The sequence below is a fragment of the Kogia breviceps genome, chromosome 11 (genome assembly GCF_026419965.1).
Source record: "Kogia breviceps isolate mKogBre1 chromosome 11, mKogBre1 haplotype 1, whole genome shotgun sequence".
NCBI classification, from domain to species: domain Eukaryota; kingdom Metazoa; phylum Chordata; class Mammalia; order Artiodactyla; family Physeteridae; genus Kogia; species Kogia breviceps.
This window is the reverse complement of record NC_081320.1, coordinates 24,704,322-24,722,068: the sequence shown is the minus strand read 5'-3', so window position 1 is coordinate 24,722,068 and position 17,747 is coordinate 24,704,322. Positions and strand designations below refer to the sequence as shown.

Genomic DNA, 17,747 nt, shown 5'->3' with positions numbered 1-17,747 from the left:
CATGGAAGCAACCTAAGTGTCCATCAACAGATGAATGGATAAGGAAGATGTGGCACATATATACAATGGAATATTACTCAGCCACAAAAAGAGATGAAACTGAGTTATTTGTAATGAGGTGGATAGACCTGGAATCTGTCATACAGAGTGAAGTAAGTCAGAAGGACAAAAACAAATACCGTATGCTAACACATATATATGGAATCTAAAAAAAAAAAAAAAAAGTCATGAAGAGATTAGTGGTAGGATGGGAATAAAACACAGACCTACTAGAGCATGGACTTGAGGATATGGGGAGGGGGAAGGGTAAGCTGTGACGATGTGAGAGAGTGGCAGGGACATATACACACTACCAAATGTAAATTAGATAGCTAGTGGGAAGCTACAGCATAGCACAGGGAGTTCACCTCTGTACTTAGTGACCACCTAGAGGGGTGGGATAGGGAGGGTGGGAGGGAGGGTGACAAAAGAGGGAAGAGTTATGGGAACATATGTATATGTATAACTGATTCACGTTGTTGTAAAAGAGAAACTAACACACTATTGTAAAACAGTTATACTCAAATAAAGATGTTTAAAAAAAAAAAAAAAAAAAACCCCAAACAATTAAGAAAATAGTCACAGAAACATACATGTCGATAACTGCCTTAAACGTGAATGGAATAAATGCTCCAACCAAAAGACACAGGCTTACTTAATGGATACAAAAACAAGACCCATATATATACTATCTACAAGAGACTCACTTCAGACATAAGGACACATAAAGACTGCAAGTGAGGGGATGGAGAAAGATACTCCATGCAAATGGAAATCAAAAGAAACCTGGAGTAGCAATACTCATATCAGATAAAATAGACTTTAAAATAAAGAATGTTACAAGAGACAAGGAAGGGCACTACATAATGATCAAGGGATCAATCCAAGAAGAAGATATAACAATTAAAAATATATATTCACCCAACATAAGAGCACCTCAATACATAAGGCAACTGCTAACAGCTATAAACAGGAAATCGACAGTAACACAATAATAGTGGGGAAATTTAACACCTCACTTATACCAATGGACAGATCATCCAAAATGAAAATAAATAAGGAAACAGAAGTTTTAAATGACACAATAGACCAGATAGATATAATTGACATTTATAGGACATTCCATCCAAAAGAAGAAGGTTACACTTTCTTCTCCAGTGTGCATGGAACATCCTCCAGGATAGATCACATCTTGGGTCACAAATCAAGCCTTGATAAATTTAAGAAAATTGAAATCATATCCAGCATCTTTTCTGAACAAAACGTTATGGGATTAGAAATCAATTACAGGGAAAAAAACGTAAAAACCACAAACACGTGGAGGCTAAACAATACTTTACTAAATAACCAAGAGATCACTGAAGAAATCAAAGAGGAAACCAAAAAATACCTAGAAACACATGACAATGAAAACACGATGATCCAAAACCTATGGGATGCAGCAAAAGTAGTTCTAAGAGGGAAGTTTACAGCTATATAAGCCTACCTCAAGAAACAAGAAAAATCTCAAATAAACAACCCAATGTTACACCTAAAGGAACTAGAGAAAGAAGAACAAACAAAACACAAAGTTAGCAGAAGGAAAGAAATCATAAAGATCAGAGCAGAAATATATGAAATAGAAACAAACAATAGCAAAGATCAATAAAAATTAAAAGCTGGTTCTTTGAGAAGATAAACAAAATTGATTAACCATTAGCCTGACTCATCAAGGAAAAGAGGGAGAAGACTCAAATCAATAAAATTAGAAGTGAAAAAGGAGACGCTACAACAGACACTGCAGAAATACAAAGCATCCTAAGAGACTACTACAAGCAACTCTATGCCAATAAAATGGATAACCTGTAAGAAACAGACAAATTCTTAGAAAGGTATAACCTTCCAAGACTGAACCAGGAAGAAATAAAAATATGAACAGACCAATAACAAGCAATGAAATTGAAACTGTGATTAAAAATCTTCCAACAGGGCTTCCCTGGTGGCGCAGTGCTTTAGTCCGCTTGCCAATGCAGGGCACATGGGTTCATGCCCCAGGCCGGGAAGATCCCACATGCTGTGGAGCGGCTAGGCCCGTGAGCCATGGCTGCTAAGCCTGCATGTCTAGAGCCTGTGCTCCTCAATGGGAGAGGCCACAACAGTGAGAGGCCTGCGTACCACACACACACACACACACACACACACACACACACACACACACACACACACACACACACAATCTTCCAACAGATTCTGGAGAGAAGATGGCAGAAGAGTAAGATGCGGAGACCACCTTCCTCCCCACAGATACATCAGAAATACATCTACACATGGAACTGCTCCAATAAAATACCCACTGACGCTGGCAGAAGACCTCAGACCTCCCAAAAGGCAAGAAATTCCCCACGTACCTGGGTAGGGCAAAAGAAAAAAGAAAAAACAGAGACAAAAGAATAGGGACGGGACCTGCACCAGTGGGAGGGAGCTGTGAAGGAGGAAAGGTTTCCACACACTAGAAGCCCCTTCACGGGTGGAGACTGTGGGTGGCAGAGGGGGAAGCTGCAGAGCCACAGAGGAGAGCGCAGCAATAGGGTGCGGAGGGCAAAGCGGAGAGATTCCCGCAGAGGATCGGTGCCAAGCAGCACTCACCAGCCCAAGAGGCTTGTCTGCTCACCCGCAGGGACGGGCGGGGGCTGGGAGCTGAGGACTCGGGCTTTGGTCAGAAGTTGGGAGAGGACTGGGGTTGGCTTCGTGAACACAGCCTGAAGGGGTTAGTGCACCATGGCTAGCTGGGAGGGAGTCCAGGAAAAAGTCTGGAGCTGCCAAAGAGACAAGAGACTTTTTCTTGCCTCTTTGTTTCCTGGTGCATGAGGAGAGAGGATTAAGCACGCTGCTTAAAGGAGCTCCAGAAACGGGCATGAGCCGCAGCTAGCAGCACGGACCCCAGAGACGTGCATGAAACGCTAAGGCTGCTGCTGCAGCCACCAAGAAGCCTGTGTGTGAGCACAAATCACTATCCACAATGCCCCTCCCGGGAGCCTGTGCAACCCACAACTGCCAGGGTCCCGAGATCCAAGGACAACTTCCCTGGGAGAATGCATGCATGCCTCAGGCTGCTGCAACGTCACACCGGTCTCTGCTGCTGCAGGCTTGCCCCACACTCCGTCCCCCTCCCTCACCCCAGTCTGAGTGAGCCAGAGCCCCCGAATCAGTTGCTCCTTTAACTCAATCCTGTCTGAGCGAAGAACAGACGGCCTCCAGCGATCTACACGCAGATGTGGGTCCAAATACAAAGCTGAACCCCAGGAGCTGTGCGAACAAAGAAGAGAAAGGGCAATTTCTCCCAGCAGCTTCAGGAGCATAGGATTAAAGCTCTACAATCAACTTGATGTACCCTGAATCTGTGGAATACCTGAATAGACAATGAATCATCCCAAACTTAGGAGGTGGACGTTGAGAGCAAGATGTATTATTTTTTCCCATTTTCCTCTTTTTGTGAGTGTGTATGTGTATGCTTCTGTGTGAGATTTGGTCTGTATAGCTTTGCTTTCACTATTTGTCCAAGGGTTCTGTCCGTCCGTTTTGTTTGTTTTCACTTTTAAAAAATTATTTTCTTAATAATTATTTTTTATTTTAATAACTTTATTTTATCTTACTTTAATTTCTTTCTTTCTTTCTTTCTTTCTTTCTTTCTTTCTTTCTTTCTTTCTTTCTTTCTTTCTTTCTTTCTTTCTTTCTCTCTTTCTCTCTTTCACTCTCTCTTTCTCTCTTTCTTTCCTTCTTTCTACTTTTTCCCCCTTTTATTCTGAGCCGTGTGGATGCAAGGCTCTTGGTGCTGCAGCCAGGAGTCAGTGCTGTGCCTCTGAGATGGGAGAGCCAACTTCAGGACACTGGTCCACAAGAGACCTCCAAGCTCCATGTAATATTAAATGGCGATAATCTCCCAGAGATCTCCATCTCAACACCAAGACCCAACTTCACTCAATGACCAGAAAGCTACACTGCTGGACACCCTATGCCAAACAACTAGCAAGACAGGAACACAACACCACCCATTAAGAGAGAGGCTGCCTAAAACCAAAATAAGGTCACAGACACCCCAAAACACACCACCAGACATGGACATGTACACCAGAAAGACAAGATCCAGCCTCATCCACCAGAACACAGGCACTAGACCCCTCCAACAGGAAGCCTACACAATCCACTGAAACAACTTTAGCCACTGGGGACAGACACCAAAAACAACAGGAACTACGAACCTGCAGACTGCAAAAAGGACACCCCAAACACAGTAAGATAAGCAAAATGAGAAGACAGAAAAACACACAGCAGATGGAGCAAGATAAAAACCTACCAGACCTAACAAATGAACAGTTAATAGGCAGACTACCTGAAAAAGAATTCAGAATAATGATAGTAAAGATGATACAAAATCTTGGAAATAGAATAGAGAAAGTGCAAGAAACATTTAACAAGGACCTAGAAGAACTAAAAAGGAAACAAGAAACAATGAACAACACAATAAATGAAATAAAAAATACTCTAGATGGGATCAAAAGAAGAATAACTGAGGCAGAAGAACGGATAAGTGACCTGGAAGATAAAATAGTGGAAATAACTACTGCAGAGTAGAATAAACAAAAAAGAATGAAAAGAACTGAGGACAGTCTCAGAGACCTCTGGGACAAACATTAAAGGCACCAACATGCAAATTATAGGGGTCCCAGAAGAAGAACAGAAAAAGAAAGGGACTGAGAAATTTGAAGAGATTATAGCTGAAAACTTTCCTAATATGGGAAAGGAAATAGTTAATCAAGTCCAGGAAGCACAGAGAGTCCCATACAGGAAAAATCCAAGGAGAAACACACCAAGACACATATTAATCAAACTGTCAAAAATTAAATACAAAGAAAACGTATTAAAAGCAACAAGGGAAAAACAACAAATAACATACAAGGGAATCCCCATAAGGTTAACAGCTGATCTTTCAGCAGAAACTCTGCAAGTCAGGAGGGAGTGGAAGGACATATTTAAACTGATGAAGGAGAAAAACCTAAAACCAAAATTACTCTAACCAGCAAGGATCTCATTCAGATTTGAGGGAGAAATTAAAAACTTTACAGCCAAACAAAAGCTGAGAGTTCAGCACCACCAAACCAGCTTTACAATAAATGCTAAAGGAACTTCTCTAGGCAGCAAACCCAAGAGAAGGAAAAGACCTACAATAACAAACCCAAAACAGTTAAGTTAATGGTAATAGGAACATACATATCGATAATTACCTTAAATGTAAATGGATTAAATGATCCCACCAAAAGACACAGGCTGGCTGAAAGGAATCAAAAACAAGACCCATATATATGCTATCTACAAGAGACACACTTCAGACCTAGGAACACATACACATTGAAAGGGAGGGGATGGAAAAAGATATTCCATGCAAGTGGAAATCAGAAGAAAGCTGGAGTAGCAATTCTCATATCAGACAAAATAGACTTTAAAATAAAGACTATTACAAGAGACAAAGAAGGACACTACATAATGATCAAGGGATCGATCCATGAAGAAGATATAACAATTGTAAATATTTATGCACCCAACATAGGCGCACCTCAATACATAAGGCAAATACTAACAGCCATAAAAGGGGAAATCGACAGTAACACATTCATGGTAGGGGACTTTAACAACTCACGTTCACCAATGGACAGATCATCCAAAATGAAAATAAATGAGGAAACACAGATTTAAATGATACATTAAAAAAGATCAACTTAATTGATATTTATAGGACATTCCATCCAAAAAAAAATCAGAATACACATTTTTCTCAAGTGCTCATGGAACATTCTCCAGGATAGATCATATCTTGGGTCACAAATCTAGGCTTGGTAAATCTAATAAAATTGAAATTGTATCAAGTATCTTTTCCGACCACAATGCTATGAGACTAGTTATCAATTACAGGACAAGATCTGTAAAAAATACAAACATATGGAGACTAAACAATACACAACTTAAAAATGAAGTGATCACTGAAGAAATCAAAGAGGAAATCAAAATATACCTAGAAATAAATGACAATGGAGACATGGCAACCCAAAACCTATGGGATGCAGCAAAAGCAGTTCTAAGAGGGAAGTTTATAGCAATACAATCCTACCTTAAGAAACAGGAATCATCTCGAATAAACAACCTAACCTTACACCTAAAGCAATTAGAGAAAGAAAAACAAAAAACACCCAAATTTAGCAGAAGGAAAGAAACCATAAAGGTTAGATCAGAAATAAATGAAAAAGAAATGAAGGAAACAATAGCAAAGATCAATAAAACTAAAAGCTGGTTCTTGGAGAAGATAAAGAAAATTGATAAACCATTTAGCCAGACTCATCAAGAAAAAAAGGGAGAAGACTCAAATCAATAGAATTAGAAATGAAAAAGAAGTAACAGCGGACACTGCAGAAATACAAAAGATTTTTAGAGATTACTAAAAGCAACTGTGTGCCAATAAAATGGACAACCTGGAAGAAATGGACAAATTCTAGGAAATGCACAACATGCTGAGACTGAACCATGAAGAAATAGAAAATATGAACAGACCAATCACAAGCACTGAAATTGAAACTGTGATTTAAAATCTTCCAACAAACAAAAGCCCAGGACCAGATGGCTTCACAGAAGAATTCTATCAAACATTTAGAGAAGAGCTAACACCTATCCTTCTCAAACTCTTCCAAAAGATAGCTGAGAGAGGAACACTCCCAAACTCATTCTATGAGGCCACCATCATCCTGATACCAAAACCAGACAAAGATGTCACAAAGAAAGAAAACTACAAGCCAATATCACTGATGAATGTAGATGCAAAAATCCACAACAAAATACTAGCAAACAGAATCCAAGAACACATTAAAAGGATCATACACCATGATCAAGTGGGGTTTATTCCAGGAATGCAAGAATTCTTCAATATACGGAAATCAATCAATGTGATACACCACATTAACAAATTGAAGTAGAAAAACCATATGATCATCTCAATACATGCAGAGAAATCTTTCGACAAAATTCAACACCCATTAATGATAAAAAACCCTGCAGAGAGTCGGCATAGAGGGAACTTTCCTGAACATAATAACGGCCATATATGACAAAACCAAAGCCAACATCATCCTCCATGGTGAAAAAGCGAAACCATTTCCGCTAAGATGAGGAACCAGATAAGGTTGCCCACTCTCACACTCTTATTAAACATAGTTTTAGAAGTTTTAGCCACAGCAATCAGAGAAGAAAAAGAAATAAAAGGAACCCAAATCAGAAAAGAAGAAGTAAAGCCGTCACTGTTTACAGAAGACATGATACTATATACATCGAGAATCCCAAAGATGGTACCAGAAAACTACTAGAGCTAATCAATGAATTTTGTAAAGTAGCAGGATACAAAATTAATGCACAGAAAGCTCTGGCATTCCTATACACTAATGATGAAAAATCTGAAAATGAAACTAAGAAAACATTCCATTAACATTGCAACAAAAAGAATAAAATATCTAGGAATAAACCTACCTAAGGAGACAAAACACCTGTATGCAGAAAATTATAAGACACTGATGAAAGAAATTAAAGATGATACAAATAGATGGAGAGATATACCATGTTCTTGGATTGGAAGAATCAACATTGTGAAAACGACTCTGCTACCCAAAGCAATCTACAGATTCAATGCAATCCCTATCAAACTACCACTGCCATTTTTTACAGAACTAGAACAAAAAACTTCACAATTTGTATGGAAACACAAAACACTCCGAATAGCCAAAGCAATATTGAGAACCAAAAATGGAGCTGGAGGAATCAGGCTCCCTAACTTCAGACAATACTACAAAGCTACAGTAATCAAGACAGTATGGTACCAGCACAAAAATAGAAATATAGATCAATGGAACAGGATAGAAAGCCCATAGATAATCCCACACACATATGGTCACCTTATCTTTGATAAAGGAGGCAAGAATATACACTGGAGAAAAGACAGCCTCTTCAATAAGTGGTTCTGGGAAAACTGGACAGCTACATGTCAAAGAATGAAATTAGAACACTCCCTAATGCCATACACAAAAATAAACTCAAAATGGATTAAAGATCTAAATGTAAGGCCAGAAACTATAAAACTCTTAGAGGAAAACATAGGCAGAACACTCTATGACATAAATCACAGCAAGATCCTTTTTGACCCACCTCCTAGAGAAATGGAAATAAAAACAAAAATAAACAAATGGGACCTAATGAAACCTAAAAGTTTTTGCACAGCAAAGTAAACCATAACAAGACCAAATGACAACCCTCAGAATGGGAGAAAATATTTGCAAATGAAGGAACTGACAAAGGATTAATCTCCAAAATTACAAGCAGCTCATGCAGCTCAATAACAAACAACCCAATCCAAAAATGGGCAGAAGACCTAAATAGACATTTCTCCAAAGAAGATATACAGATTGCCAACAAACACTTGAAAGCATGCTCAACATCATTAATCATTAGGGAAATGCAAATCAAAACTACAATGGGATATCATCTCACACCGGTCAGAATGGGCATATCAAAAAATCTAGAAACAATAAATGCTGGAGAGGTTGTGGAGAAAAGGGAACATTCTTGCACTGCTGGTGGGAATGTAAACTGATACAGCTACTATGAAGAACAGTATGGAGGTTCCTTAAAAAACTACAAATAGAACTACTATAAGACCCAGCAATCCCACTACTGGGCATATACATTGAGAAACCGTAATTTAAAGTGTCATGTACAAAAGTGTTCATTCCAGCTCTATTTACAATAGCCAGGACATGGAAGCAACCTAAGTGTCCATCAACAGATGAATGGATAAAGAAGATGTGGCACATATATTCAATGGACTATTACTCAGCCATAAGAAGAAATGAAATTGAGTTATTTGTAGTGAGGTGGATGGACCTGCAGTCTGTTATACAGAGTGAAATAAGTCAAAAAGAGAAAAACACATACTGTATGCTAACATATATGTATGGAATCTAAGAAAAAAAAGTCATGAAGAACCTAGGGGTAAGATGGGAATAAAGACACAGACCTACTAGTCAATGGACTTGAGGATATGGGGAGGGGGAAGGGTAAGCTGTGACGAAGTGAGAGAGTGGCATGGACATATATACACTAACAAACGTAAAATAGATAGCTAGTGGGAAGCAGCCGCATTGCACAGGGAGATCAGCTCAGTGCTTTTTGACCACAAGAGGGGTGGGATAGGGGGTGTTGGAGGGAGGGAGATGCAAGAGGGAAGAGATATGGGAACATATGTATATGTATAAGTGATTCACTTTGTTATAAAGCAGAAACTAACACACCAATGTAAAGCAATTACACTCCAATAAAGATGTTAAATAAATAAATAAATAAAATATAACATATCAAAAATTTTAGGGTGCAACTAAAGTAGTACTTAGAAGAAAATGTAGAGCTCTAAATACTTGCATTAGAGAAAAGGCTGAAAATTGATTACCTAAGTATGTATTTCAAAAGTTAGAGAAAAATTAGCAAATTAAAACATAATCAAAGCATGATTAGCCTGGGATATAGTAAGTACCATAAAGTGTTAGCTATTATTATTACCTAGCTTAGGGTAAAAATGGGTGTTATATATGCTACGTGGTTTAATGAAAGAAACTTACCAGATTGTCTGTCGTGGAACATGGTTTTAAACCCGATATGTTAATAAAATAGCAATTCTAATTTTTAAAAAATGGAACAAAGCAAAGACCAATGGTTAAGGACTTCTCTGGTGGTGCAGTGGTTAAGAATCCTCCTGCCAATGCAGGGGACACAGGTTCGAGCCCTAGTCCAGGAATATTTCACATGCCACGGAACAACTAAGCCTGTGCACCACAACTACTGAGCCCGGATGCCACAACTAGTGAAGCCCTCGTGCCTAAAGACTGTGCTCTGCAACAAGAGAAGCCACTGCAACAAGAACCCTGTGCAATGAAAAGTAGGCCCCACTTGCTGCAACTAGAGAAAGCCCACGTGCAGCAACAGAGACCCCACACAGCCAAAATTTTAATTAATTAATTTAAATTTTTAAATTAAAAAAAAAAGAGCAATGGTAAAGATGGATAGCTCTAAAGCTAAAGGTACATGGGTTGGATTCCAGGATCTGTGGTTGACCAATTATATGACTATTTCCATTATCTATTGCTCTATAACAAACTATCCCAACAGTCAGTGGCTTAAAACACCACCATTTTATTGCATACAATTTTTCTTGTTGGAAATGCGGGCAGGGCTCAGCGAGCAAGTCTCTGCTCCATGTGGCATTAACAAGGTCCCTGCATGTGGCTGCATTTAGCTAGTGACGAGGCTGGACTAACAGGTCCAAGATGGCTTCACCCACAGGACAAGTCTTAGGTGGGGTTGTCATCTAGCACGCTCTGGTTGTCCTCCACATGGCCTGTATCTCCACATGGTTCCTATTATCATATGGCCTCTGTATCCAGCAGCCTTGACTTTACATGGGAGTCAAGTTAGTAGGAGAATGAAAACAGACTCTGCAAGGCCTCCAAAAGAAACCATAAACAAAATGAAAAGGCAACAATGAGAGAAAATATTTTTGAAGGATGTGACTGACAAGGGATTAATCTCCAAAATATACAAATATCTCATAGCAAAAAAAATAAAAAAAAAAACAACCCAATCCAAAAATTGGCAGAAGATCTAAACAGACATTTCTCCAAACAAGACATACAGATGGCCAAGAGGCACATGAAAAGATGCTCAACATCACTAATTGTTAGAAAAATGCAAATCAGAACTACAATGAGATATCACCTCACATGAGTCAGAATGTCCATCATCAAAAAGTCTAGAAATAATAAATGCTGGAGAGGGTGTGGAGAAAAAGAAACCCTCCTACACTGCCAGTGGGAATGTAAATTGGTGCAACCACTATGGAAAACAGTATGAGAACACTTAAAAAACTAAAAATAGAGCTACAATATGATCCTGCAATCCCACTCCTGAGCATATATCCAGAGAAAACCATAACTTGAAAAGATATATGTACCCCAATGTTCCTTGCAGCACTATTTACAATAGTCAAGACATGGAAGAAACCTAAATGTCCATCGACAGAGGAATGGATAAAGAAGATGTGGTATATGTACACAATGGAATATTACTCAGCCATAAAAAAGAATGAAATAATGCCATTTGCAGCAACGTGGAATGACCTAGAGATTATCATACTGAGTGAAGTAAGCCAGGCAAAGACAAATATCATATGATATTGCTTATATGTGGAATATAAAAAAAAGATGATGTAAATGAACCTATTTACAAAACAGAAATAGACCCACAGACATAGAAAATAAATTTATGGTTACCAAAGGTGAAAGTAGAGGGGAGGGATAAATTAGGAATTTGGCATTAACATATATACACTACTGTGTACAAAATAGATAACCAACAAGGACCTACTGTATAGCACAGGGAACTCTACTTAATATTTTGTAATAATCTAAAAGGGAAAAGAATCTGAAAAAGAATATATATATATATACAGTGAATCACTGATTTGCTTTGGTGTATACCTGAAACTAACACAACATTGTAAATCAACTATACTTCAATGTTTTTAAAAAATGATGTACCATATCTCTTTCATTGCATTCTATTGGTCAAAGCAAGTCACAGACCAGTCCAGTTTAAGGAAAAGAGAAATAGACTACACCTCTTGATAGAAGTGACAAAGTCACTTTGAAAAAGTAGAAGAGATTGTTGCCACAATCTTTGGAAACAATACACTACAGGGACCTTGAGCAATTTACTCATACTTTCTGTGCCTCAGTTCCCCCACCTGTATAGGGGGATGATACTAATTGTGAAAATTAAGTGAGAAAAAAATGATGCACTTAGATGCATCTAATGCAGTGATTCTGAAAACTTGGTATTTTAAAACGTTTATTAAAAAAAGATTCCTGGACCCCACCCTCTAGAGTTTCAGTTGAGCAGGTCTGGGGTAGAGCCCTCAAATTTCCATTTTTAAAAGTTCCCAGGTGATGCTATTGCTGCTGGTCTTCAACCATGCTTTAAGTAGCACTGGGATGGTATACAATCAGCACTCAATAACTCTTAGCTATCTTTATTGTAAACAAAAGAGGAAAAAAATGATTATGACAGCTTTGCTATTTTTAGACCCTGAAGGCACAAGGAAGTAACATTATTGTCTTTCTCTCCCCTGAAGGATAGAGTTTGTATGTGTTAAAAAAAAAATTGCAAAATGGGACTAAATGCATGGCTGAGCCTTTCAATGCTGTGGTTCACTGAGGGCCAGTCAATGAGGAACCCTCCTTAAGGAAGCACATTTGGAGCTATGCGGCAAAGAATAGATAGAAACAAAACAAAGGGGAGAAGTGCCTTCCAGGAAAACACATGAATAGATGTACATCAGTCATAGTCACTATGTGCACTGTTTAATGGGTTATTTTTTAAAATCAGGCAATGTAGCAGAACTGTAAGGGAAGAAAAGAATATTCATTCTACATAATCCCCAGGCCTCCACAACTCCTTTTTTCTCATCTAGAATTAGGATGCCAATCTTTGTCAGCTCCACTGTATCATTATCCATCCTGGGCCTCTCCAAGTTGTCATGGTAACAGAATAACTTCATCTCTCTTGCTTTTTATCACAAACTATTCAAAGGAATGAAATGCCATGACACCAGCATATCTCCCATTTTCAGCTGAATTTCTTTGGAAACTGCATGTTCTCAGGAGCAGATTCATGAATTCTCAGGGTTGAGGTCTCTCTTTTGTGAGTAAACCTTGTCAGAAATCTAGCCCTTTGTTTTCTGAAGTAATGTGTGACCTTGTACTTCAGCTCTGGGAGCCCTTGACTTTTGCAGGCTGAGTCCCATGTTCCCTGTGGTTTTGAATGTATATGTTTTCTCAATGAGAAAGAAGTAAATGCAGTTTTAATGCCAAATTTATTCCAGCTCTATGCCACATTACCCTGTTCAATAACAATCCTCAGAAAGAAAAGGAGAACACAATTTAATTTCTAGATACTGTAAGGATTAACTGGGCTTTTTTTTTTCTAGAGTCAGCTCTCATGGTTTCATATCATCTATTTTAAGTTAAAAGAATCCTCAAATGTGTAGTGTTTAGGTCACACTTAAACTTGCATCAGAATCACCTGGGGGGCTTGTTAAAACACATTGCTGGCATTTCTGATTCAGCAGGTATGGAAGGGGTCTGAGAATTTATATTTCTAACAAGTTCCCAGGTGGTGTTGATACTGCTGTCTGGGGACCACACTTTGATCACCATCAATAGTTGCTGAAGCTAGTTAGTAAGGCTGTGAATGACCAACAGTTGGTAAACTCCAGGAATGCACCTCTAGTTAGCCTGTTAAAAGCAGGGATGGGCAGGGGAAGGGCTCTCACAGTACTTGCAGATAGCAGATATTGGTTCCACATCTACATTTCCCCACCCCGACTAAATAATGTGTCCTCATAGGCAAGTCGTAGAACTTCTCTAAGCCAAAATTTGACCTTAAAATAATAGTAATATCCCCTTACTTAACTTTGCAAAGTTATTGTTCTAATTGAATACAACAAAGTGTGTGAGGCTACTCAGTCAGTGGGGAACTGCTTATAACCACAAGTTGTTAAGAGTGTTGCTGCCAAGACTAACTCTTTTCAAAACTATTGAAATGAAATTTTATTCATATTCTCAAGGCCACCTCAAAGGTTACCTCCTCAGGAACATAGCCCCTAATCCCCATTGACAGAATTGATCCTTTTCTCATAAAAACTGCCACAATTTTTAGTTTATACTTCTCTTTTGATATTTAATTTTTGTAAGATGTAAAATTTGATAAGTTACATGCCTGTCTCCCCCATAGATGCTGAGCTCTTTGAAGACAGGACACATGTCTTTTTTACCTTTTGAAGTCCTGTACCCCACCTTCATTCTTAGCAGAGTGTTACACACTTTTAAGCATTTAATAAATACTTGTTTAGGCTTCCCTGGTGGCGCAGTGGTTGAGAGTCCGCCTGCCGATGCAGGGGACACGAGTTCGTGCCCCGGTCCGGGAAGATCCCACATGCCGCGGAGCGGCTGGGCCCGTGAGCCATGGCTGCTGAGCCTGCGCATCCAGAGCCTAGGCTCCGCAACGGGAGAGGCCACAACAGTGAGAGGCCCAAGTAACGCAAATAAATAAATAAATAAATACTTGTTTGAACTAATAAATAAATAAAAACATTAAGTTACATATCCTTGATTTCAGATAAGATGATAACATATATACAGTGTATACTTGCATTCTTCCCCTCCTATCTCACAACCTCACTATCCAAATATATTATATATATTATATATATATTATATATAATATATAGGCTGTATTTACTATGTCATATTACATATATATATACACACACACACACATACACACAAATAATAAAGAGTGAACTCAAGAAACTAAAACTTGCAACTTGTGGCCATATCCAGCATGGCTCTCCCAGTTTACATGGTTCAGGTACCCTCAAGGTAGACTCTTTGGAAGATGGAAGCAAGTTGCATAGTGAGCAACTCTCAGCCCCACACCAGATGGTTGAACCTCTACCAGGACCAGCTCCCAAGAAAAGAAGCAACAGGACAGAGACTGCCAGACCTGAGATTTCCCTTGATAATATGGCTCCCAGTGCTGTGCTGTGGGCATTGGCCTTGGCCATGCAAGCCTGGGTGGGATCAGATAAACTAGAATTAGTGAAGATCTGTATGTTTTCAGCTGTCTTGGCCACTAGAATTCTGCAACTGCAGAACACCACCATCCCCGCCTTTTCTTTCTTAAGGATCTTGGTTACAAGAGAAGACTGGGTGGAAGGTAAGGAACAAAACACCATAATTTTCATGAAGCCTATCCAGGAATCACTAGACACCTTCAACTAACCAGGAAGCTCCCACACCTTGTCAGCATCTTGACTAGCAGAGAGGGAAAGCCTGATGAGCCCATTCCATGAGCAAGTGCAGATGACTTGCCAATAACCGTGGCCTCAAGCTCAGGAGGGAGCACCAGATCAATTGTACAGTCCTAAACAGAACAGAGGTCACTTCTTTCTCTATATATCTGGGAACTTCTTCCCCTAGGCAGCATGTTTATCTGGAATTCTTGGCATGGGGTGCAGAGGGTAGATTCTGATAGGAAACCTAGGCAACACTGGCTACAGAAACTTGAGATGAAGTAGAAGAGACAGGTTCTTCAAATGGCCCAGCCAGGGACCTCAGCCAGAGGAAGCCCCAGTTAGACCAAGGGCCACAGCAGTGGCAATGGACTGCACCTGACACTCATCCTTGTCCACAGCCCTCTGCAGGGACAATCTTCAAGGTCCTCACTCTTGCAGGGGTATGGGGTGCTCATATGCATAAATCTCCTTTGGATTTGGTTTTTCTGAGACTGTCTCTGAATTTCTGGCAAAAAAAGCAAAGATCCAACCAGGAATATAATGGCCTTACACCTCTGGGGCCCTGATCTCAGCACCTAGATGGCCTTCCTTCCTCTTGATTTCACTTCTGTCCTCTTTAATGTCAATAATGAACAGAAAATATTTAAACAAAATTTACAAATCCAATTCACATATTAAAGTATTTTAATCTGGGTTTCCCTGGTGGCGCAGTGGTTGAGAGTCCACCTGCCGATGCAGGGGACACGGGTTCGTGCCCCCGTCCAGGAAGATCCCACATGCCGTGGAGTGGCTGGGCCCATGAGCCATGGCCACCGAGCCTGCGCATCTGGAGCCTGTGCTCCACAACGGGAGAGGCCACAACAGTGAGAGGCCCGCGTACCAAAAAAAAAAAATTAAAATTAAAAAAAAAATTTGTTTTAAATATTTTAATCAACCCTGGTTTTTGTCATCTGCAATTGAACACCACTTTACTATTATTGTGTAACTATTCCCCAAAATACATTTTCTCATTTAAATACCACAGGAAACTGAATACCTCTAAGAGGGTTGTCATTTGACACTGTCACTCAACTCTTTTAAGTCCAGAAAGATAAATGGGTTATGGAGAATTTTCTTTCTTTATACTCTGCACCTCAGTATCTACTCACCTAAAATAATTCTTGCTCTGTGCTATAAAATATTTAAAAATATAATATTCTGTTTATCTTTTAAAGTGCATTTCTGGTGACATTCAATGTCACCAGACAAAATCCTTATAAAATTCCCTCCTCCAAAATGTATTTACTGGAGCCCTGAGTAACTTTTAAAATCACCCTCAGTATCCTGGGTCCTCTGTCACTTGTCCAAATTTGGTGGATTTGTTCACTGCAACCATGATTGTCATCAGATTCATACCTTCCTTCATGTCATTTAAGGAAATGGCCAATAGGATGCACAAGGCTCTGAGGGTTTTCAGAGTCTGAATTTTTTTTTATTCTATCAAGTAATTTGAAAGTGGTTTCTTCAAACCAGCTAGAAAGCCAACTATTTCTGAATGTGATTCAGATAAAAGAAGACAACAGGAAAGCACTTTGAAGGAGACCATGATGGGGAAGCTCATTCAATCCAAGATACTTTTTAATCAGCTACCTTCTACTTGGCCCAGAAGAAATAAGGAAGAGAAAAAGAAAAAGAAAACAGGGATGGCTAAAATGAGCAGTACTTATTGGTGGCCCACCCAAGAGGAAAACAAGGATTTAAGAGCTATGATACTTTAAATTTTAGATCATTTCTAAATTTTCAAAATAATTTTACATGTATTATCTCTTTGTATTCTTCTAGCAGGAGTGCAGGAAGGATTGTTTCCATTTATATTATTGTTATTATCCTAATTATTACCTCTGCTTAACAGAGACCAAGGACAGGGCTGGAAGAACCTGGCAAATCACCTTATACACATGAGAGCAAGTGGCTTTTGTCCTTAGAGACTCTTCTGTTTTACACATTATGAAGTACAATTTTCCCAAGGTCCCGCCCAGTGAGTTCAAGATGGAACATGGTTAGGGACTTCCCTGGTGGCACAGTCATTAAGAATCCGCCTGCTAATGCAGGGGACACAGGTTTGATCTCTGGTCCGGGAAGATCCCACATGATTCAGAGCAACTAAGCCAATGTGCCACAACTACTGAGCCTGTGTGCTATACCTACTGAAGCCTGTGCAGCTAGACCCCATGCTCCACAACAAAAGAAACCACCGCAATGAGAAGCCCATGCACTGCAATGAAGAGTAGCACCTGCGTGTGGCAACTAGAGAAAGCCTGCATGCAGCAACAAAGACCCAACTCAGCCAAAAGAAAAAAAAAAAAAGATGGAACATGGTTAGAAAGTGAGGAAGATAAGGGACTGGGCAAGAAGTGGGGTACAAGGAGGGAAGAGCAAATGGTTCCACATGTGGGCTGTGAACAGAAGTGCTAGGAGCATGCTGGAGGCCATTGCAAGGAGCCAGATCAGCCCACTGATCTCATAGCCAGCTGGACAGGGGATGGTTGAGTTGTCAAGATCTAACCAAAAGATTCTAAGACACATGGGGTTTACTGAAAAATTGATGAAGCTACACAAGCAAATACCCATTTGAAGTCCCCAACCCAGATTAGGGTATTAGGAAAACACTTTTTATGGCAGACAAAATGTTTCATCATTGTAGAGAGTTCTACTGGACAGTGCTGGTCTAGGCTAGATTTTAAATTATCTAGGC

General features: G+C 39.5%; 1 protein-coding gene across 3 annotated transcripts in view; it reads right to left on the bottom strand.

Annotated features, from left to right (window-relative positions):
* POLE4 (DNA polymerase epsilon 4, accessory subunit) overlaps positions 1 to 17,747 on the bottom strand; it is a 195,256-nt gene that overhangs the window by 110,772 nt on the left and 66,737 nt on the right. The window contains exon 6 of one of the 3 annotated variants that reach the window (XR_010835417.1): positions 10,587 to 10,604. The exons of the other annotated variants lie outside the window; for them this stretch is intronic. The gene's annotated coding sequence lies outside the window, so the exon portion shown is untranslated. Of the gene's footprint in view, positions 1 to 10,586; positions 10,605 to 17,747 lie in introns of those variants that run through there. 3 annotated transcript variants of the gene reach the window in all.